The 24,542-nt window shown below is 38.0% G+C and overlaps 1 protein-coding gene across 1 annotated transcript in view; it reads left to right on the top strand.

Annotated features, from left to right (window-relative positions):
- The first annotated feature begins 5,466 nt into the window (after nt 1–5,466).
- LOC121313246 (neurocalcin-delta) overlaps nt 5,467–24,542 on the top strand; it is a 93,903-nt gene continuing 74,827 nt past the window's right edge. Inside the window, exons 1-2 of the mRNA XM_041245584.1 lie at nt 5,467–5,698; nt 12,875–13,010. The gene's annotated coding sequence lies outside the window, so the exon portion shown is untranslated. The remainder of the gene's footprint in view (nt 5,699–12,874; nt 13,011–24,542) is intronic.

The following is a 24,542-nucleotide window of genomic DNA, read 5'->3' as shown; positions in this document are numbered from 1 at the left end:
CACACACCTCCAACACCCCGTCTGTCTGGAGAAACAGGATAAGATCTGGTTACTTTGAATTTCAAAACATACCTTGGAAATTCAGGCTTTAGCTGGGTGAGGGGCACACACCCATTAACAGGTTGCTTTACCATTAGCTAAATGCCAGAGACAGGGGAGGGGAACTGTCCTGTGTTAAGGGGTATTTAACATCTTGTAACGTTGTAAGAAGAAGAAATCTGTCTGTTCTGTACTTGGGACACGATTCCCTGAATTTATTATAATAAACCTGTTATTAATTGAAGAAAAGGACTTTGTGCATTCTTTCGGGTAGAAACCAACATCACGCCTTCATAGGGGACCACTATCACAAAAGCACTTTACAAGATATGAGACTAGGGTGTGTGAACCATGCATCAGCTGCAAAGTCATTTACAACGTCTCACCTGAAAGACGGAGCACAAGGGGGTTAAATGACTTGCTCAGAGTCACACACTGAGTCAGTGGCTGAGCTGGGAACTGAATGGAGACCTGCTGGTTACAAGCCTGTTTCTTTAACCACTGGACCTCACAGCCTCACAATGCTGAATTTTAGTTCACCCTGACATTTATTCCAAGACCATAGTGCAAGAAAACAGAATGTGTTTTTCCAAATTCCATACAAACATTAGGAATGATGAAACTTAGAGCAGCCTGTGATCTAAGATCATAAGTACTAGTAAAGGTAATTAACAATTTATTAAGGTAATTTGGGATTTTGGCACCAAGGTTATGCTGGAAGTGCGTGAGTACTGGCCAGTAAGTTCAATAATATGCAGGATTGCCAATATATGAAGGTACAGATAATCTTGTTTTTTTAAAGATGTACACTGGAAGTACAAACTACTTGCCATGTGTATGGAGCCTAATCTTTCTGAATAATAATGAAATGCATACATGCTGCACATAGTAGGTTGTTCTGCAGTCTGTTTCCAGGTGCAACATTGCTTATTTTGACTTATTCTGAAAAGTTAGTTAGTTAATCCTATTTTGTGCTGGGTGGCACATTAGGCAGCAACAATTGTTCTCCATCTCTGTCGGGCGTAAGCAATTTTCTCAGCTGTGCCCCACATCAGGGTTTCTGTTGTCAATTCAATTTTCTTCTCCATGTTGCTTTTGGCCTTCCTCTTTTCCTTTGCCCCTCTGGTGTCCATCTCAAGGCTGTCCTGGCAATGTCATTGACATTTCTTCTCAGTATGTGGCCTTGCCAAAGCCATCTGTGTCTCTTGATGATGGTTTTCATGCGGTCCATGTTGGCCCTTTTATAGTTTGATGTTGGTAATGGCCAGAATATACGTTTCATTTGTTGGACACATGTATCGTGGAAGCTTGGTAGTTTTGTAATGTCATAGTCCGTTATTGTCCAGCTCTCAGAGGCCTATAGGAACACAGACAGGACACAGCTATGGTATACTTTGAGCTTGACGAATCTGCTATATGATGCTGATTTCCAGATGGATCTCAGATGGAAGATGATGGCTCTTTCTTTCTCTAGTCTAGATTCAATGTCCTGGTCTGTTCCTCCTCCTCGAGTAATTATGCTTCCAGATATGTGAAGGAGTCAGTATTGTCCAGCTCTTTTGTTTCAATAGTAATCTGTTGTAAGTTCACGATGTTGACTGTCATTACTTGTTTTGCTGGTGTTAATCGTCAGTCCTAACCGAGCTGATGAAATGTAAAGGTGCGTCTCCTGTTGCATGTGGTCCCTAGTATGCGAGAGTAGTTTGATATCATCACAAGTATCATACTAGTCCTTCCAGCACGAGTTTAATTGTTAATTTTAATTCTCTCCTCTCCATCCCTGTTCTCCACTCACCAAACACACAACCCAGAGTGAAACACTGCATCTTTTATGCAGGTGTACCGAGACTCAATTGTTAATCAATCATTCAATTTGGAATCTCGGTACATCTGCATGTGAACTAATTTGTGCACTTCCCTGTGCTCACATACAAATACCCCTTTTAATCTGCATGTGAAGTGATTGTGACATCCTCATGTCTAAATACAATACAGATCCATTTATATCCCATGCACCAATACCTATACACCAACATTAATACACTACAAGCAACACATAACATAAAGTAGATACAGGGGCAGAGCACACTGCCACACATCTGCATAGTCTAGATCAGTGGTCCTCAAAGTAATTTGGCCACAGGCACAAACTGATCTGATCTGTTTGCGGGCACGCTAACTATTGCACAGGTTCTTATCTTACACATTGCCTTCTCGCGATTTTATATATATATATATATATATATATATATATATATATATATATATATATATATATATTAGTGGGCTCACTCTAATAAGGCCAAGTCTCAGGTAGTAATTATGCGTGCTGCGCTTATTCTTTAAATAATTTACATAAAATATGCAATGCAAATATATTTAAATAGCATGTTTACACAGATAACCGTGAATAAACTAAAATAGATAGATAGCGTCTTGCTTTGTTTCAATTTGACAAATTTGTCAACACTACTCCTGCGTTAAAGATCGCTCATCTGCAGTACAATTATTCAGTGAAAGTGGATTCGTAACTAAATCTACTACGGTATTTCACGTGTCTGGTGAAATAAAAATATATATTGAGAAAATTAAATTCTAAATACTGAAATGTATTATTTTTCTCAGTAACAGTCGGTGAAATTCAGTGCTTACCCAGCCTATTAATAGCCCACCTCTGCTCACGAATGATTGGACAGCTGTCAGATCTTTTACTTTCCCATTGGCTACTCACTCGCCTTCACTTCCATGCAAAATATCGTGGACGGCCTCTGCTTGTTTATGATTGGACAGCTGCGTAAAACTTGACAGATATTTGACTCTCCTATTGGGTAAACTTACAATCGATACCTGCACCTGAAACAGACACAGTTTATGTCCCACCCAGCTAACTTATGATTGGGCTACCGAAGAGACAATGCAGATATTCAATTGGTTGATCGTACCGCAAAACCCATTCAGAAAAAAAAAGAAATGTTTTGTACGTACAGAACAACATAAGCGAGCAGCGCTGTAAATAGACTGCTGTGGCTCTTTTTGTTGGAAAACGTGTTTAAAACTTTCTTTATTTTCCCACGTTACGACCCGCCAGAAATATGTTCACGACCCATAATTTAAAAACAGCTGCCGCTTGATTTTCCTGTGGCCTCAATGTCGTGCCCGGCCAGGCCATGGTGCCCGACATTGAGGCCACTGGTCTAGATTCTCAAGGGTGGAAAATGGCATCCATCTTATGCCTAAGTTTTGGTCTTCAGTTGTTCTCCTCATGACCCAGTTGATAGGCAAATTGAATAGGAATGCCGACATCACGGATCCTTGTCCAACGCCAGACTTTACCTTGTAGAATGTACCAGTGTTATTTCCAACAGTGCACTTGAAGTTGGCATAGACTTGCTTGATGATCCTTGTCGGTTTTCCTGGCATCACATAACTGCATGACCTTCTAGTACTGTTGAAGGCCTTTTTCAAAATCAGCAAAGTTCATATGAAGGCCTTGCTTCCATTCGCTGCATTGCTCAATAATGTTCCTTAGCATGAACTTGTGAGCATTGCAGCATCTTCCTTGCCTGAAAACAGTATGCAATAACTATGGCTTGTGATGTTTTGAGTTTTAATCGATAAGAAAACAAACAAGCAAGCAAAAAAAAAAAAAAAAAAAAAACACCCCCGAAGACCTATTTAGTAAATTGTTGTTTTTCTTTTTTTTTTTTTAATTTAAACCTATAAACCTGGGATTTGGGAATATATTTTAAATAATGTCAATCCTTCACTACTCTCTTACTATATAAAGAAAACAGCTTTCACAAGGCGGGCAGCGTGCAAGGACTGCTACTGACCAATCATCAATTATTGTGGACCTACATAATCGCATACACTCTTTAGAGTGACTTGTGACCGGTGGGCTGAAAAAAACAACAACTCATTGTAAGATTATTTTTGTTAATGTTTAGGACCAACAAATCCAGGACCAGTAATTATTTGAAAGTTAGATTAGCATTTATATTTACAAAATGCATAATTCAACATCGATGTTACAATTAATAAAATAAAATTAATAATACATAAGAAGCAGTTACTGCTAAAAGGCTAATAAGTCAATTGGTTAAACTCTCCTGTTAGCATTAAACTTGTTTTGCAGTATTGCTCTGGAGTAGTGTGTTAGTGTTTGCCCTCTAATTCTTTGTTATTTAAGGGTCTTGTATTCAATAAGCTTTATTTCTTCGGCAATTGATGTGTTTCGTGGTGTTTATTTTTAATAATTGAAAATAACCGATTTTACCAAATAATAATAATAATAATAATAATAATAATATAATAATAATAATAATAATAAAACCTCCGAACTAAACAAAAACTAAAAATCCCTCCGTGGACACGGATTCCTTGCACAGCACTAATAGAAAGTGATCACTAGGTGGAGCGGTGTTTCATGATTGCTTTGACTGGACGGGGAATCCTACAGTTGAGTGTAACACGGAATGCTAGACTGAGAAATACACGGTACCTTACTTAACTGTGATCTTAAGTACATGTACTACACTGGTATACACAATATTCAATGGCTATATATGTATGTGACCAAAATTAACACAAATGTATAAAACAAATGTTTCTTAAACCCCGGGGTGGTCTTTGACGGTCTAACTGGTTTTATGAGCATTGAATACGATTAAATCATTGGATTTGTTTATCTACTGATGTTAATAAGCATGTAGTAAAGTGTTGATTTGATATTGTAAACTGTACTGAACTGTAAATAAATGAGTGTAAACATGTTCAGAATAAGCATTCTGTATTACAACATGCATGTTTCTAATACACTCTGGGCTCTGAAATAACTTGCGCTTGGCTCTCAGAAGCAATGGAAAGCTTCAGGTAATTCACTGAAATTGACTACTGCTTTCAAATCTGTCAGAAAGGAACACCGGAGAATGTCCTTGTCAACTGTCTGTTCAATTTAAAGGACATTTACATTTCTCTGTTTTTTTTTTATTGAAGCAGTATTGCAATCACCGAAACAAGCTTGACCAGCTTCAAACTGTTGCAACTGCAACCTCCATAGGTATGTATGTCAAACTTACTGACACCGACAGTTCACAGTATATTCAAATTGATGTAAATACAACATATATATATATATATATATATATATATATATATATATATATTATATCTATATCTATATATATATATATAGTATGCTGCAGGCTAATACACAGAATATGAACGCAGAAGGAACAATGATGAGTAGCAATGTTTGTCTGTCTGAATACTCGTTTTTGAACGAATCACAACGCCGTTCATTATGACAGTACAAATAAATAGGCCTTCCCACCGTTTACTCTCTCTCTCTCTCTCTCTCTCTCTCTCTCTCTCTCTCTCTCTCTCTCTCTCTCTCTCTCTCTCTCTCTCTCTCTCTCTCTCTCTCTCTCTCCTTTAAATGCAGTTTCATTTCAGATCAGTTTGAACCCTCCTTCTTGGCTACATCGTGACGTCAATAGCAGCTTCTTGCATATTGTTCTCTTTGCAAAGCAGCAGCCTGAGAGCCGCGTATTCATCGGAGTGACTTTTTCAGTTAAGAAACATTAGCTGCCGCCTCTACAGGAACACATTTTGCACCCTCAGATTCGCTTTGCCTTTTCGCAGAGTGAAATTGTTCACAGTAAGTTGTGCGTTTAAAACCCCTTTAAGTTCTGTATTTATTGCTTTTTTTAAAATATTTTGCTCGTGTGGTTGGCATTGCAGAAAGCGGATGCTGAGGGGAGATTCGGAGTAGCACTGAGAACAGGCATTGCAACAGTTATCAGTCGTGCAGTGCAGAAGCGAAAGTAGTAGCGTATATGATTTTTGTATAAAGCAAGTGCCACCTTCAGATTTTATTTACGGGAGAATGGAGTGTTGGAGTAAAGTAACACATTGCGATTATATTATTTTCAATGCAACACTGTGTACTGTAAAATAAGAGCAACCGGTTGTGGTTAAGAACAAAACAAACAAACAAACAAAAATATTGTGCACCATCAAACTTCTGAAACAGGACACTCTACTTGATTGTAATAGATTATTTCTACACTTTACTCCAGCTGCTTTTAAATTAGCAGTGTCTTCAGGGTCAAAGCATATTATTGACAGCAAAGCATGCCAGTCAATTAGGGAAACACTTGATTAGTTTATGAAATAAGGCACTGAAGTGGCGAATAGAATTACATATTAGTTTATGAGTGTTTTGTTAGCTGCAACCACTTTAAGTGTGTGAGTGTTTTATATTAATTGGGTTGCCCAGCATCATCTACAATATGACCAGAGAGGTCAGTATTCTCGACATGTCTGGAAATTTGTGGGTGCAGTCCCATGTGTATGCAGTCTTCACCTGCCCAGGAAACATTTCTAAAGTATCCAAGTGTAAAACAAACAGATAGTAAAAATAAATGATAGGAAAATGGTACATTCCACATTTAAAATGTTTTTATTGCAGGCTTATTGTACATACACATGTACACACACACACACACACACACACACACACACACACATATGCTCCTATGTATAATATGCACATTGTCAGACACTCAAACATTCTCAAACATGTTTGAGTACTGTACATCTACTGTATGTAATAGGCATAAAATAGGTTATATTGTGCATCTCATAAAATATGCTGATAAAAAATGACATTTATTTTGGTGCTAAAAACTAAAATATAATTGATTATATTTCTACAGCAATATTTTACCTAACTTGTTTTAACATGCATTTTCTGCAGCCACTTGTTAGGAGACTGAAGAAGTGCACTGTGTGTGGTATTCAAAAGACAACAATCTTCATAGCTGACAGTGCTCGCTGATTTCTCATGGGTAGTTTCACCTGCTAGTAGTTATTCATTTCTTTAAAACTATATATATTGGTTCTACAGTGTATATATTTGTAGGTCGTTCTCTCTCAATTGCACATTTTTTTTCCAGTACAGTGCAAGAGGTAGAGCACTGTTTAAAGGTATTTCGTTTTTATGTCAACCCATCGTGTTGATTCTGGATTGGGTCCTCAGTTTCTCAAATATGTCTTCATGCAGCACTAATTTACTCTGAATACTGTGCAGGGCAGAGTCATCTGGACGCTACCTGGTCTCATGCTCCGTGGTGCACCTGCTACACTATGTTATAAACCTTGATTCTGATTGACTGAATCCGAGGAAACCGATACAAGGCTGCTTTAAGAACAAGACTTTATTTATTTATTTATTCCCCATGGCGAAGCATAGCAGATACATTGCTGCCTGGATTTATTACAAATAAAAGTATAATGAAACTTGACCCTTGCAGAGCAGAAATCTGTCAGTGAAACAAATAAATAAATAAAAAGAAAGCTTGTGTTCACATTCAATACTAAAGTACTGCGCAAAATGACAATAGTAAACTACAATTGGGATGAAAGGAGTTATTATCCAAAACCCATTTTCTTCTTTTTTATTCAATTTAATGAATGAGGTTTTCCCTCTTCAATCTACAGAACCGAAATGTGATGTTTATTTCCCAGAGGTTTCCTCAGGGGATTATAATATGCAGGCTCGCTCACAGAGGCAGACAGCAAAGTAGAATGATTACAAGTGCAGTGCTTTGTCCTTTATAGCTGGTTGCTGCAGTCTTGAGCAATGACAAGTAAATGCAACACCATTATCAAAGTGGAAAAATGTCAATTTTGGTTTAAGTGTTGCAAACAATTAGTTCAATGCATGTTTTTTTTATGCAGTTATATGCATTCTAACCCTAAAGATAAAGTTGCCAGTGCTCCCTTGCCTAAGGAGACAGCTGAGTGACATTGACATTGGGGGAGTTGCTCACAGCATGTCTCTGCATGAGCTGACTCAGATAGATGCGTTCACGGTAGAGCAAAAAACAAAACAGACCAAAGCCACCGCATTTGTGAAATCTGGAACTAGGGCTGCTGGATTTACACACAAACACACACACACACACACACACACACACACACACACACACACACACACACACACACACAAACCTGTCCTGAGAGCTAAGCTGCCTTAAAGCTAAGCTTGCTTTAAAGTGGCTGGTGTAAACAAGTTATTTGTGAGCCCTGTTGCCCAAGGCTTCCTTTAGATGCATAAATATCTGTCCCATGGTTAAGTCAAGTGTGGGGAGTAACCTACCTGTCCCACTGAATTAAACTCCAGAGGCAGCTTGAGCTTTCACTGAGAGTTCTGCCTAAGCAGCACACAGTTGCAGAGACTTGGAGAAAAGGATTGCCATTTGTACCTCAGCACAAAAATAGAAATGAAGAACCATTGTATTTAACCCAATTGTGGGCTAGCCGGGGCACCAGGTATGACACAAAGGTGGACCACCGTCGGCAGGCGGGGGGGGGGGGGGGGGTGACTGGTTAACTAACTGTCAATCACCTGGACGGTGTAGTTATATTTTTTTGTCGTCAAAACTGATTCGACCATCTCATATCTCTCTCTCTCTCTTTCTCTCTCTCTCTCCTCTCTCGTTTACTTTCTTCGAAACGTAGTCAACAGAATGTATAATAGAAATCCCCACGTGACTGATATTAACACTATGTAACACAATTTTTGTTCCTGGGTAGTAAGTGTTATTTCCTAGTTGCTTATGCCTCAAAAATATAGAAAATGGCAATTATTCCCCACAAACTTTGCTTTTGTGACCAGGACAGTGATATTTCAAAATATCACTATTTCCAATGGGAAAATGGGCAAATGTGTGTCTTTTCGTTCACATAAAGTCAGAAAAAAACAACATATGAATCCAAATTAACATGTATTTATACTAAAGTAATACAAAGATGACTACAAAAGATTTAGAAGTGAGTAGTTTTTCGAGATTTACAATTATACTGTTTGTTACAGTGTAATCAGTAGCTTGTTCGCATGGCACCAATATAAGGAAAAAAACACAATCGGTTATCGCAGTTTTTGTTATTTTAGCCGATAATGTACACTGATATTCATACTTGAATTTCTTTCTCTTTCAGCACAGAATATAATGTTTGGTCAGGTGCGCTACTATACTAATAATAATGCAGTAAATATGTCTCAAAAGAGCGGCGTTTGGATTTTTTAAAAAATATATATGTAGACAACAATGGCATAGCAGAGTTGTGAGCAGCAGAACAGACTTGACGTTAAGTTAAATCCAACGACGAACTGTGAGTAGAATATTACTGTGATGATTTTTTTAAAGACTCCATTGTGTTTGCCTGCCCCGCGCAACACTCTCTGCGTCTGAACAGCAAAACAAGTCCACATAGTGCAGACTGCTGAGTCAATACATTATTATTATTATTATTATTACACAATGTACTTCACAATGGGCTTTTGTAATTTGTGTTTATCTTACTTAATCTGCATTGTTACGGGTGCATTCAGCGGCATTTTGAAGCAGCAATATATTACTATGCCGTCTTTTGTTAAGTAATATATTCAAGTTTCACAGAATTTTGTAACCGGACATTTAATATTTTTATGACATCATTTTTTAAATTTATTTTTTGATTACGTGAACAATTTAAGTTGTGCTGCATTTTTAAGCGTGCATGCGTAAAATAAGAATTTAACAAACGTTGTTGTAGTTAGCCCCTTTCACAATGACACTCGTGTCACAAGGATTTTTGCCGCCCTAGACAAACAAAAATTTGCCGCCCTCCCCCTTCTAACTCTTTTCTTAAAATAATATATATATATATGCATGCAGTTCTTAATGTGTAAAGAAAGGTTGCGGGGTGCAAGCAATGATAGTAATATCGTCCATAAGAACCGCACATTCAAGATCATGTATTTGAGTATTGTATATACTAGTGTTAGATGTTTACAACCACGTATTCTACAGCATTCATATATACAGTAGTAGTACGTGCAAAAAAAAAAAAAATATTCAAGGCAGCCACAGGACAATAAATAAATAAATAAATAAAAGCCTTCATAAATAGTAGCGTTGCCACCTTTGAAATGCAAAACTAATCATTTGCTTAATTAGACATTTTAATTGTTTTCAGCTCTTAAACAGTTGCAGAGTTCAAGTTACTTGAAAAATGTTTAGCAAACTTGAAATCTGCAACTGTTTAAGAGCTGCAAATAAGTAAAAAGGTCTAATTAAGCAAATTATCAGTTCAATTAAGGGTAAGGTTAAGTAATTGAGAGCTCAGTTGGAATGAAAACCAGCAGACACAAGGTGTCCCCAGGACAGAGTTTGAGAAGCCCTGGCCTTATATATTACAGTAGTTTCTGTGTATATAGGAACACCTCCTAAGAGAACACTTCGACTAAGGGAACACCCTTGTGGTGAAAACTGATTTTTCTCCAACTAAAGGAACAGGAACTTCGCTTAAAAGAACATCTTCAAGGCACCGATAGACATTCCTTCATAACAGACACAGTACTGTTTTGTAAAAAAAAGCGACTTGTCATCGTGAGAGTGTCTTGAGGGACACTGATTGGTTTATTAATTTTTTTCCGGGACCGTCGTCATATCATTGAATTGTTTTGTATTCCTATTTCCATCAGTGCACCTCATCGCTACAAAATAGCGTGTAAACAAAAAGCAAAATGTGTCGCTGTTTCACTTGTTACAAAAAGTACGAAGTTAGAGAGGTGCTAGTGAGTGAATTTTAATTCGGTGTGTGTTCTAACTTGGTTTTCTTGTGTTCTGGACTGGAGTAGCAGCGTGGTACAACAGAGGACATACACATCTATAACCATCAAAATTCTAACTTAAACTTTGGCACGTCATTTTACTATGTATTCTGCGTGTAACATAAACAGTTGATGTCACTGTATACTAGTGGGCGCTCTGTGATTAGTAGTTTTTACTTTCTAGCAGAAGACCAGGAACGGAATTTGACTTTCAATCACAAGACCAGGACCGGAATCCTACTTTCAATCAGAAGACCAAGATTGGAATACTGAAGAGGCGGAATGCCGTTCCGAAAATGAATTATGATCTGTTTTTATGCACAGCATTCGTTTTAGGCTCAGTAAAAGATGCATGTAATTGAGATATTTAATTAATACTGTTTTGATTGACTAAGAACTAATCATTAATTAGATTTTAAACATTGGATGTCAATTTCTAACTTAATTGTGATCATTAGAATGTTAACTAATATAGTCTTAATCATTAGTGAATAGTGGTGTCATGTTGAGTGCTAATTAATAATTAATAATTCATGTCTAGATAAGTGTAATTAATTGAATGATTGAATAATATCTGTATATAAGCTAGGATGGTTCCCTTGAAAAGTCATAATAATTAACTACTTGGCGAAGACACATTGTGTTGAAACGCATCGTGGTTCCTTTTTTGTCTTGAAAATAATGTCTGTTTTAATAAACTATATTTTTTAAATCAGAAATTGACAGAGTGTGCGACCAAGTGTGTCTCTGAGTTGGCGGATCGCAAATCAACACGATTTTTTTTTTTTTTTCAACTGCACAAAGTTAATGATTGTGACCAATATTTAACTGAGACGGTTCCTTAATTATTGACAAGGCCTTATATTGCCAATATTTATAAACACCATTTTTTGTATTGCAAAGAATCTGTATTTAATACAGAATGTGAAATAAACGACATTAAGCTGTCCACCTCCTGGTACTCCTGTGTAAACATTAAGGCTTATGTCAATATTAAACCTGAAATTTTTTTTTTCAAAATGAAAACTGGAAAACATTTAAACTCTAAATTACTAGAACTGTTTATTTTAATAAAGTGTTATTACGAGTTATTTTGTACCTGTTCATCCCGTGCCATTCACAAGCAATTCAAGTGCCACATGCTATTTTTGTAAATTGCTTCAGGTGTAGTTTTCTAACATTTTATTGTGTCACTAATATGTAACAGTAGATTAGCCAAAGTGTTTTTGTATAAGCACCATCTACTGATAGCAAGTGCCTTTTTTAATTTTTTTTACTTGATCCTAAAAATTAAATGTTAAAACATGCATGTCTTGCTGAGGTTTGCACCAGTGTTAAAACATGCATGTCTTACTCAGGTTTGCACCAGTGTTAAAACATGCATGTCTTACTCCTGGTTTCTACTTTGTGAATGTCTACAACCCAACTTGTGTTTTCGCTACAGAACTGATCATGACTTTGATTTTGTCCATTTTGACATTCTGTGTCTTTTTTCTTTCTTACCATTTGAGGACACTCCTGTCTTTGCAGCTGGAACAAATAAGGCATTGCATCTTTCTTTAGGCAGACCTTTTATAACCCAACTGGAGATGTTCATTCCATTTTTAAATAGCTGCCATGATAAATTTCAGCTTCTTAGAAATGACTGCATGTTTCCCAAACCACAGGATGCAGCTTATACCACATTTCCCTCTGGTTGTCCTCTGAGCATTGAATAAGGAAATCATTTTTTTTTTAAATTATTATTTTAATTAGAGTGAAAATAGACAAAGAAAAGCAATTTTTTAATTCTTTTTGTGACACAAATTATGATCTGTACCATGTTGCATGAAGTAATATCTTCTGTGCATATCTGAGACACCCATGTAAGTGTTTTGCACTTGTTAAGACTCATTAAGTAAAGAAAGAACCATTGTGCATTGCTAGAACTATGGGGCTAGATTCCAAAAGCTGTTTACACCATATCGTTGTTAGCATCTTTTTTGCTGTAGGGAAAAAAACACCAATTGCAGTTCGATTCTAAGTCCAATACGACGACTTACAAGACCCCATGAAATGTCTGAGTTGTGGATTTCTGGTTTAGTGACCACACATAAAATAATCATTATCCAAATCAACACCTTAACCAGTACCAGGCTGACCTACTACCATACTGTATTTCCAACCCATCAGGCTGGCGGGGAGACGATTTCTTCTGAGTTGATATCATCATCTGAGGGAGGTTGAGTGCCAGCAGCTGGAATTGAAACCAGGAAGATCAAAGCAACAATCTTACTGCCTAGCTGAAGGAACAGTTCTGCTGAGCCAGGTCAGCAGATATATTCTTTCAACTCTGGTGTGTGTGTGTGTGTGTGTGTGTGTGTGTGTGTGTTTGCCTGCGTTTGTCCGTCCACCCACAGCAGTGTTATTGTTAATGTTGGATAACTCACTGAATCTAAAAGCAAGGAAGATACTAGCAAATTAGCCTACCATATTATAAAGGCACAGGTTGGTCGTAATGACACATTAGAGTAACAGGTAATTGCTTAAATCCCCATTTTGATAATTCAGCAACAAGAACACTGATTCCATTTTACTTGTAGTAGTACCCAGGCCAGGTTACAAATGTTTCCATAAAAGAGTTTCAGATTGTAAGTGAACTAGCAGGAACCATGTTTCTTGATGGCCCTGTTAGCCACCAATACGATCAATTATGTTCTAAGTGTGGAAACTAAAGTGTTTTTAGTTCTTGCCTCTAGGGAAACACTCCTTTTGTTTGAAATCAGGTTTTGTTGCTTACAGGCCGCAGGATTTATGTACACCCCCATTTAATATTCTAATTGTGTGCTGTGCCATTGCCACAAAATAACTGAACCGACAGACAAGACTCCTACCTTGTATTATGTGGTGGGTAGGTTTATTGTTGATTGGGTATTGTACTTAAATTAAAAAATGGACCTTGTACCTCTTTAGCTCTGTTGGCCACACATGTGTTTATGCATTTATAACACAAAGAAGGTGAGAATAAACAGAGTGTAAATGTGACAGTCTGGAATCGGGAAACAAATTGCCACACAAGAAAGCATTCTCTTAGCAAGCAATAATGAGCACGACGAGATAGGGGAGAATACAGAACAATTTCTTATAAAACTTTTTGTTGACACTGGGTAAGCTCTTGACAACTTGTCGGGATCATCAAAGCATCTATTTTTATTTTTCCTTTGAATGTCAAAAGATTTTGCAAGAATGTGCACAAGACAGTAGGGATGCTGTTCACCCTTTAATGGCACAGCCTTTTAAATGCAGTGCTGATTAGCTGTAGGTAGCGCAAACCTGGTAATGGATGTGAAATTTACAGTAAAACACTTATTTCACAGTTTTTGTCAGTTCTAAGGTGGCTCATCCAATGTTTGAATGAAGCCAGTGTTCTGGTTTACTTGATGCCATTTTACCTAAAAATAAAAGGTGGCCTCACTCTGTAATCCATTTACAATACCTGGCAGTACATAGTGCATTGATCAAGAAAAGGTCTGCTTTTACTATCAATCTCTCTCTTCTAAAGTCAAGACAGCATATGGATTCAGGCTCTTAGATTTTATCTGGCTAATTGGATTCTAAGTCATTTTCTCAAACTGTTCCCTTTTAACCTAGTTTTAGCCTTGGCATAACAACAAATCAACTGCTGCATTTCCCAGCGAATGGCTTTTTCTTCAGTCAAGTATTAGTACAGTAGTGGGGCACTGGGGTACATCCTAACATTTTTTTCATGTAATTCTTGACATTCTCCCTGACCTAATCGTGGACTTTTGTTTTGAACCACTAACCATTTGGATTGCTTATGTGTTTTTAGTCAGTAGAAGTCACAATCCTATATTGGGACTGATTCCACCTTTTAAATTGGTTTGGCAAGGTCACCCACGAGTTTGTTTTTCTTTGCTGATGACACACAATTGCACATGTGTTCAATACAAAGCTCATATTCAAATATAAGAATCTTGAGGTCATACTTTTCCTGTGAGTAATCTGCCTGGTGGTGATGGAAACTGACCTAACACATGCTGAATGAGGGGAGTCATGTAATCGAATATACGTTTAGTCAGATGGCTTAGATGTTTAGCCTCCAATTTGTAAATCCATTTCACAACATTGTACATCTTCACATTTGAATGTGAGCATCACAAACAGGGGTGGATTTGCTCTTGCAAAATGTATTATATCAAGTTGCAAAGTTTAGCCTATCCAGCGAAAAATTGCGTATATAATTCTGCCTAATATTAAGGTAAAACTAAAAAGTATGTGCTCCATACTGTTTACAGTTCACAAACATTTTAAATTGGTTTAACGGTCATTGTTGTACACCTTCCAATCAGGTACTTGCAAGTCATCAATTGGGACATATTCTCGTGCCGTAGAGACTCCTGATTTTGAGTTTGGGTGAGCTCTTTCTTCCCCCTTAGCCCTTTGCCGCTGGACCATTCTAATTTTGGTGCCTGAGAACTGAAAAAACTCCCTGTCTTCTGTGACGTCTCACAGCAATAATAAGCCATGAGGTAATCAAATTAGTCTTTCTGAGGCTTGTTACTGAGTATACCTAGGCCCTAGAAACAAAAAACCCAATGTTTCCCTCTGTGTATTTTTAATGATACACTTCAAGAAAGTCATGTACAGGAAATGCGATCGGCAGCGCCGACTTTTGAAACCGAGTTACAGAGGAAGTTCGAGATATGCCATGTAAACACAGCACGAAGGCAACACAGACTTCTCATCTATGGCAGTTTTTGAAGGTACCTTTGAAGGTAATTATCTTCTCAACTTGTAATTCAATACGTATTTAGATTCAATATGTAATATTGAATGTTTTTGTGTTATATATATATATATATATATATATATTTTCTTTTTTTTCTATATAGACACTTGAAAATAGACAAGCTGCCTGTGTTTGACGATGACGGTACATTATTTGCTTGCACTGACTGCAACAACTTGCATTTTACATGCAAAAATTGCTTTGTATTTACTTTGTATTACATGTAGTGCTTTATCATCATATAGTTATTTTTTTCTATCGACTTCTTCTACTGAATATATACTTTTTCTTTATTTTTTACTTGCCGTGGTCCCATCATGTAGGCTACGTTATTCTGCTTTACATAAAATAGCTTGTTTTCATACTTGTTTGTACTACTTGTGGTTGTATTGAACTTTTTGTTCGATTTTTTTTTATGGGGGGGCGTGGCTTATATAATTTTTTTTATATTCCACTAGTTAACAAATTATATCATTGGAAACAGCAACTTCAGACCTTTCTATTAATATATTGGGTTTTAAATTCTGATTTAAAGTTACTGAACAACAAGCAATAAAACACAACATGTTCATGTGCATATCCAAATATGGGAATTCTGATTAGGCGGCAAAGGGTTAAGAGAGGAGGTTATGTCTATATCATAGCGGTACATCATAACTATATGAATACAATTGCAACCTGCTGGTCTCTCTTTGATTGCATCTAAATTGCATCAATGATATACCATGTTGATGATGGGCATTCTTGTAAAGAATCTTGTTCCCACAGAATATCAATGGCATTGTGAAGTGGTATCAAAAAATCACTTTTTTGGACCTTCTGCATAGCAAATCCAGTCACCATTGTTTGATCTTCTTCAAAGTGGGAAGGTGGATATGTTGCCCATTCTTGTTAAATTCAAGCTTACTCTTCTCATCCATATTTTGTGCAAAATAGAGAGGCCTTATAACATTGCTTTCATCTGCATGTACAATGCCGAGAAAAAGTTTGTGAACCCCTTAGGATTTTCACAAATTTCAAACCTAAACTGTTATTAGATCTTAAACTAAGTCCTAATAGGTAAAAATAACCTGATTAAGCAAATGACACAAAAACATGATACTTTTTCAACATTTATTTATCCACAAATGATTCAACATTCAATATCCATGCGTGAAAAAGTATGTGAACCTTTAGATTCAGTAACTGGTGGCACCCCCTTGAGCAACAATGACTTCAACTAAGTGTTTCCTCTAACTGTTGGTCAGTCACTTCTGTTTGGAGGAATTTTGGTCCATTCCTCCTTACAGAACTGCTTCAACTCAGTGACATTTGAGGGCTCCTTGCATGGACAGCTTGCTTCAGGTGCTGCCGCAACATTTTGATGGGGTTTAGGTCCTGACTTTGACTAGGCCATTCTAAAATGTGCAATTTCTTCTTCTGTCTTCTGCAGCCATTCTTTTGTAGATCTGCTTGTATGTATAGGATCATTGTCTTGCTGCATGACCCACTTTCAGTTCAGCTTCAGTTCCAGGTCAGATGGCCTGACATTCTCCTCTAGAATCTTCTGATACAATGCAGAATTCATGGTTGTGTCAATGATGGCAAGCCATCCAGGTCCTGAGGCAGCAAAGCAGCCCCAAACCATCACACTCCCACCATTATGCTTGACTGTTGGGGTGAGGTTCTTCTGTTCGAACAAGTGTTTCGTTTAAGCCAAACATAACGTTTCTCAGAGACCAAAAAGTTCTACCTTTGACTCATCTGTTGAGGGAACATTGTTCCAGAAGTCTTGTGGATCATCTATGTGCTCTTTGGCGAACTTCAGATGGGCAGCAATGTTCTTTTTAGAGAGCAGTGGTTTCCTCCTGGCTATCCTTCCATGAACACCATTCTTATTCAGTCTTTTTCTGATAGTTGAGTCATGAAAACTCACATTAGCCAAGGTAAGAGTGGCCTGCAGATCCTTGGATGTTACTCTGGGGTTCTTTGTGACTTCCTTGATGATATTCCGGTTTGTTCTTGAAGAGATTTTGGTAGGATGACCGCTCCTGGGTAGAGTGACTGTGGTCTTGAACTTTCTCCATTTGTAGACTATTTGTCTTACAGTGGATTGTTGGAGCCCCAAATCCTTAGAAATGACGTGTTTCCACACACCTGTATGGTGAAGACCAAACTCACAAAGTTTCTGATCTTTATACAAGATGGGGCCTCCCATATTCATCCCTGAAGATCTACCTAATTATTTAAACATATGATTGTAGTTATCCCTTTAATTGAACTGATAAAACCAGGGGTTCACTTACTTTTTCACATACCCTGAATATTAATTACTCATTGTTTGTCTAATTCATAAATCATTTTGTTTCAAAACACATGGAATTAGTTAATATAAACCCTATTGGATGTTTAAGAAATGGCTGATTCAAGAAGGCTGTCATGGCAAAACTATGGAATTTCCATAATTATCATTGGGATTCACAAACTTTTTCTCGGCACTGTATCTGTTTGACTTGCTTGTCAGTTGTGACTTTTTTCATTTTGGAGAATAATGGCATTATCTTTATATTCTTAATTGTGTCAGTGCCTGTTTCTTTTACTTTTTTCAATGCTTCTATCCCTTTTTGCTTTGCATTGAGCACATCTTGTGAATCTGCTCCATCTGTCCAGTAACAATATTCACCAAAAATTGAATATCTTTTGAATTCCATGGATTTATATATGTACCAATACTTACTAGTGACTCAACAGCAGACTTTTCTTTATCTGTTTGTTTTGCTGAGTTATCATGGTGACCTTCCTGTGAATCCTAAATGGATCATTTCTTTCATGCTTTCTGAAATTTCAGTCATGAGAGGAGATATCGTTATGCATTTTTCCATTGCAGAATGTTTCTGTGTGAGACCTTTAAACGGGGCTGTTTTACCTCCCCGAGCTGTTTTAAAAAAAATCTAAATATATTATGGATATAATAAAAGCACAGAAAGAACAAAACAAAGGCCTGCTTTAGTTTATCATCTTCCTCCATTTAGGGGAATGAGGGTTATTATATTGCTAGTGAATTGTACCTTCTTGATCCAGGATCCAAATGAAAGGTAGACATGGTGGAGACACATAGGTTGCGAACTTTTTTTTCTCCGTCTTAAATCAATCAAAGTTTACCGATCACTTCAGGGTTATAGTAATACAGCACTGCTCCAAGGTCCAGTGGTTAGAGAAAAGGGCTTGATACAAGGAGGTTCCTGGTTCAATCCCAGCTCAGCCACTGACTCACTGTATGCGACCCTGAGCAAGTCAGTTAACCTGCTTGTGCTCCGTCCTTTGGATGAGACATAAAACTGAGGTCCTATTATAAGTGCTGGTTTCCTAAAGTGTATTGATACCCTGCTGGAGCGGACAACACCTCTTCGTAAACAGGATGTGGCATCACAGCAGCCAATGTCTCAAGTATTTTCACTTAAGCAACTGAAGATATGTAAATACAGCCTGAAACTTGGATGACAGGTTTTGTGTGTTCATTCTGTCAACATGAAGCTGAAATCTGAACTATTGGACACTTCGTTGTCATCAGGGTAAAGGTGAAAGTACTGCAAAATGAAGATAACCAGTGATTTAGTTAATATTGAAACATATTAATAGCTTCAAATTAGTCACAAAACTTATTACTCATATGCATCAATTAGATTTTATCTAGTACAAACGCTAGTATGAAAATGTTTCTAGAAAAAAACACACATGTATGCATCTCAAAACCTAGCCACAGTACAAATACATTCGTTACAACTCATAAGCGAAAACATCGTTCTATGAAAACACTTAACAAATTAATATCCCAAAAGCTTGTATTTGTTTTATGCTGAATTTTGGCCATCCATTCGTTAAGGTGGAATTTCGTGAACAGACTCTGACATGTTTAGCTTGTTTACTGTGGAACAGGTTTTAGCCTTTTTATGAAATCATTTTTTTTAGACAAAGTTCCAAGCAGTAGTTACATCATATATAATAAACCATAACATTTATATTATGGGTCTGATATATAAAAAAAATCTTGCTATACAGTACAGACCATCGTGAATCGAGGCTACATTTATTGTATTTTGCTAGTACTGCATGTACAGTTGTACTTTATCGATTAGAATATAGTGATTTAGCAGTACAGCTATGGCCAAAAGTTTCGCATCTCCCTATATAATTAAATAAGTTTGCGTCACATTCGAATGAAGCCTGTGAAATATCTGCTATGTTAACATATTGAATAACATTCCACTTTGTAGTTTTCCATACTTAACGAAAAACTGACAATTAAGAAATGTGACATTTCTAAATCCAACATGCCTTAAATACTACTGAACAACTATTGTGGTTTCCGGTAGACTTTTGCGATATCATTATATAGTTTATTTGACTACATGATGATAAATAAAACATCTAAATTATGCTAATCTATGTTTTTTTTTTATTTGTTATGTCTCAATCCAAAAAGAAATGTAGTTGATGCAAAACTTTTGGCCATAGACTTTACCTGCAGGGTTCCACACTGTTTCACTGTGTGGAACTGCTCCTTGAGCAGACCGGGCTGTTCAACAAACAAGCACAACACAGGAACGTGGAACGGTTTAGTCAGATCAGGTTGTCCAGTTCTGTTCGGGCTCACGGAATTACACCTTTTAGTATCACATCGCCCAGCAAACCAGTCACATGAACTGAACATTGACCTATTGCCTGAGCAAATCTGTCAACTGTGATTTGCGAATTTGCGTTTTGATTGTCTAGTCATTAAAGTGCTCTCAGAAAAAAAAAAAGAAATAGACTCTGGACTGGGCCAGTGTGCAGTTGAGTTTGATGATGATGAGATTACAAAGCAGTACTGTATCAGTTTTGAATCGGTTAGCAATGAATCGCTATCAGTGCCAAAAAGGTGTTCTTTTAAGCAAAGTTCCTGTTCCTTTAGGCTGAGCATTTACAATGGGAAAATTCTTTCACCATAAGAGTGTTCCTTAAGCCAAAGATGTTTCTGTACGCGGAGACTAATGTACTACTAAAAATCTGGTTAAAAATATGTACCCTTCAGATGGTAAATTACAAATAAAAATACAAACCCGTGCAGACATAAAATGGCTGACAAAAAAAGACTTTTTAGAAAATTGCTTTATAAAGTAAATCATCTAGTCAAATAACTGTCTTCACTTCACCAAGGTCAGCAGAAACCCAGATAACAAGTTACATTTAAGAACAACTTGATATGAGTTTTGCTAAATTCTCAGACAGCAAAGTGCCATACCCACGCATTGCAAAGTCGAACAACAAGATTAGTTATTGCAAACTGCTGATGTAAACCAGCTATGTACAGCATCACTTTAAGTTCATTAACCCTGTGTTGATTCAGAGCTTAAACAGAGGAAAATCACGGAATGTTTACAGACAGTTTCAATGATATCTCACTTCTTTATTATTTATTATTTATTTGTTTATTTCTTAGCAGATGCCGTTACCCAGGGTGACTTAGTTGTATACAAAAAATACATATCAAGAATTACAGTACAATTAAGAGCAAGACACAAAATACAATGACTAGGTTTTTTGAGGAGGATTGGATCTTAGATTGGAGCATTTACCAGAGTAGAGAGTAGAGGCGGTAAAGAGCAGCAGGGAGTTTGGTTCTCTTCCATTTCTTTTCAGCAGAGTGCAGTTTGGTTCTTGCTGAGTGGAGCACAGAGATCCAGGGTTGGGGAGGAGAGAGGTGGGCAGGATGGGAGATGGGGGGACAGAGGGAGTTGAGGTAGGAGGTGAGGGAGGAGAATAGGGTGGAGGTAGCAGAGTCTACAGAGAGTTGGGAGGAGTAGATAGGAGGGAGGTGAGAGAGTGGTGGAGGCAAGGACAGAGGGGAAAAGAGAATGGAGGTTACGGCGGTGACAGTGGGGGTAGGTGGAGTAGGGAGAGAGGGGAGAGACAGAGATGAAATAGTGATTAGAGAGGTCCATAGGGGTGACAGAGGGTGGAGGGGTAGCAGGCCCTGGAGTAGGTGAGGTCCAGTTGATGGCCAGCTTTGTGGGTAGGAGGGGTTGGAGAGAGAGATGTTGAAAGAATGGAGGAGAGGAAGGAATCCTGGGAGGGGAGGGAGGAGAGGAGATAGTTGAGTTCATCAAGTGAGTGAGAGGTCAAGGGGGATGGTACAGTACAGTTAGCAGGAGTTGACAGGGAAGAGTTAGTTGGACAGCGTGAAACTCAAAGGTGTTAACAGACAGTTTGGAGATGTCAGAGGGGACAGAAAAGAGTGAGGAAGAGAGGATAAGACCAGTCCCACCTCCCTATCCAGTGAGACACGGAGTATGAGACAGGACATAAAGAGAGGACAGGGCAGCAGGAGTTACAGTGTTATCAGGAGAGAGCAAGGAAATTGAGAGAGGTGGGAGGCAAAGGCAGAGATTAAATCATCTTTGTTAGCAGAAGAGTGTCAGTTCCAGAGGGCACCAGAGTGCAGGAGGGGAGAGAGTGGTAGGGGGTGAGAGGTAGAGGGATGAGGTTAGAGGGAGCAGCAGTGGAGAAAGGAGAGAAGACAGGAGTGAGAGGACAGAATAACAGGGATGTGAGAGACAGTCATAGCAAGACAGGTGAGACAGATAGGCACAGTAGTAGTGGGAGCAGGAGCAGTGGGGGGAGTGTACAGACCTGTCTTAGTTAGCGTCTTCTAGAGCGCTGCTAGGTTTGGATTTTCTCCAACAGCCTCTCCACGCAGGGCTCAACTTGTTGGACTCCCGGCTCTTTGGTAGAGAGGCTCTTTGACTGGCACTTCGTGCCACCACCTTTTATAATGTTACTTAAAAACAGCTAATGTTAATTACTTGAAGCAATATTACTTACCTATCTGCCTTTGACCTGGTTACATGCAAATTGGTTAGCCATTTAAAGGGGCACATAAGCAAGGGTTGCATAATGGAAAGGAACAAACGGCTGTTGAAACAATAAGAGCTTGTGCAATGTAGCTGGAACAGAACAATGTGTCCACTGCACCACACAGGGTCCATGTTTGTCAGAAAAAGCCTGTGTGTTCCATTTGTATTGTGTGTTATTATTTCTTACACTGCTATCCACAGATGGCTAGCTTGAAACCAGCAAATTCCTTTCAAAACGCCTTTAACTGATTTATGCCACTTAAAATTAGATGGCACGGCAAAAATGCATTTTATGACCTGGACATTAATATACAGATCGACGATCATGTGCTTGGAAACCCTAGGCTTGATATTAGGTCAGGAGTTTTGGTTGTCAAGTGAGAGTATTGGCTTACAGGACTGAGATTGAACTGTAGGTATTTAAGAGACTGCAGAGCCTACAGTATTTTAAGGTCAAGGCCTGGGTATCACAACAACAGTTCAAACCAACTGCACGGGGAATCAGCGGAGACCTGAGGAAGCTGCACTGTTTTGTCACTTTTTTTTGTCATCTAAAGGATGTGAAGGTGTTTGCTGTTCAGCTACAGCAGTGCCTTGAAAACAGGTTTTCCTCTTTATCCATTACATGGCTGCGTGGCTCACAATCACTGGGGAACCAGAAATTACATCAATTTGTTTCCCTAATAGATTTCGTGGAGACCTATAAGAGGCAAGAGATGTATTGTTTAATTAACTGGAGGGTTGCAAAAGCACTCCCTATTCCCAGGCTTAATTAAACCTGATGTCTAATGTGCATACTTGAGGGCTGTTTGTGGATTATTCACATATCTCACTCGTACAAGGTGTGTACACAATGCATTGGTAACATTTTTTGTAAACAGGTATGTAAATGCATTCAAAATGTTTAAGGTTTGATTTTGTAAAATGTATTATCTTTCTTTAATGGAAACCTTGGATGGTAGTCTTAGAAGGATCCACACAAATTGGCAGACCACGATACCAGTTTAAGATAACTTGGACAGAGGTCCATATACACAATTTGTATTACTACTTCTGTATCAGACACTAAGACTATTTAGATACTTTTCTGTATACAGTGCTCCCTCGCTATAACACGGGTCTCAGGACAATAAGAGCATGATAAACCACAAGCGTTATAAACGGGGATGGGGTGGGGGCACCGCGGGACTCAACAACACACATCTGACTAAAATACTAAATAAAATAATCCCCTCTCTATAATGCACATATAGTGAAGCAAAAATATAACTTTCCGTGAATTAATCATGCATAAAGCACCATGTAATTAATGCTATATTTTTTCCAAAAAAAAAAAAAGGTAACATTCCCACTCGTGGATCATTTTAATTAGCAGTTTTTAAACTATAAGTAGTCTGGCTAAATGGGGGTCGGGAGTTCAGTTCGAATCGACACAAGCAAACCAAGTGCGAGAAGGAGAGCGGGTCGGGAGAGGGGAAGAGGGAACGGGCTCGCCTCAGGTTCGGCTGCCGGGGCAGGGCTGAAGCAAAGCTGAAGCATCTCGTCTTCTGGAGAAAGCTGCAGATCCTCTCGCAGCAAAAAAGTAAATACATTAGGAAAGATAACCACATAATAGGCCTAATATTTATTTAGTTATAAAATGAATGCTGAAAAAGATGTCTGTGTTATAAATTGCCAGTGCAGCTTTTCTTCAGTTCAGATACTGTATCAAAAGGGAGAGACAGAAACGGAAGTTAGACTGAGAAGTTGTTTTTAGTTTGAACAACATCGGTACTGTATTTATGATAGAAATATTGCATGAATCACCAGTATAGGGAATTGGGGGACATGCTGTAGGAGCATTACATCCGAGGCACATTATAACCAAGAGCCTTATAGCGAGGGAGCACTGTAATTATTAGGGCTTCTGATTTTTCGCTTTTAAACGATAAACTATAAAAAATGAAAAGAAAAAAATTGAAATTGGTGTATATCCAACAAACACCGGAAAAACACTGGAAATGGCTACTCAATTCATGTTGATTTGACCCTTTTCCCTGTGAAAAAAAAAAAATTAAAACCTACAGTGCAGTTAGGCAATTTCCCTCCTTCCTGACTTGTAGCTCGCATTGATTTGTTCTGAATACTTTAAGCCCACCCCAACTACTGAGTGGCAGCAAATTCCTACATTTCTATTGAA

The sequence above is a fragment of the Polyodon spathula genome, chromosome 3 (genome assembly GCF_017654505.1).
Source record: "Polyodon spathula isolate WHYD16114869_AA chromosome 3, ASM1765450v1, whole genome shotgun sequence".
Lineage (NCBI taxonomy): Eukaryota > Metazoa > Chordata > Actinopteri > Acipenseriformes > Polyodontidae > Polyodon > Polyodon spathula.
Note: the sequence above shows the minus strand (reverse complement) of the source record. Positions and strands in the feature narration are given on the sequence as shown.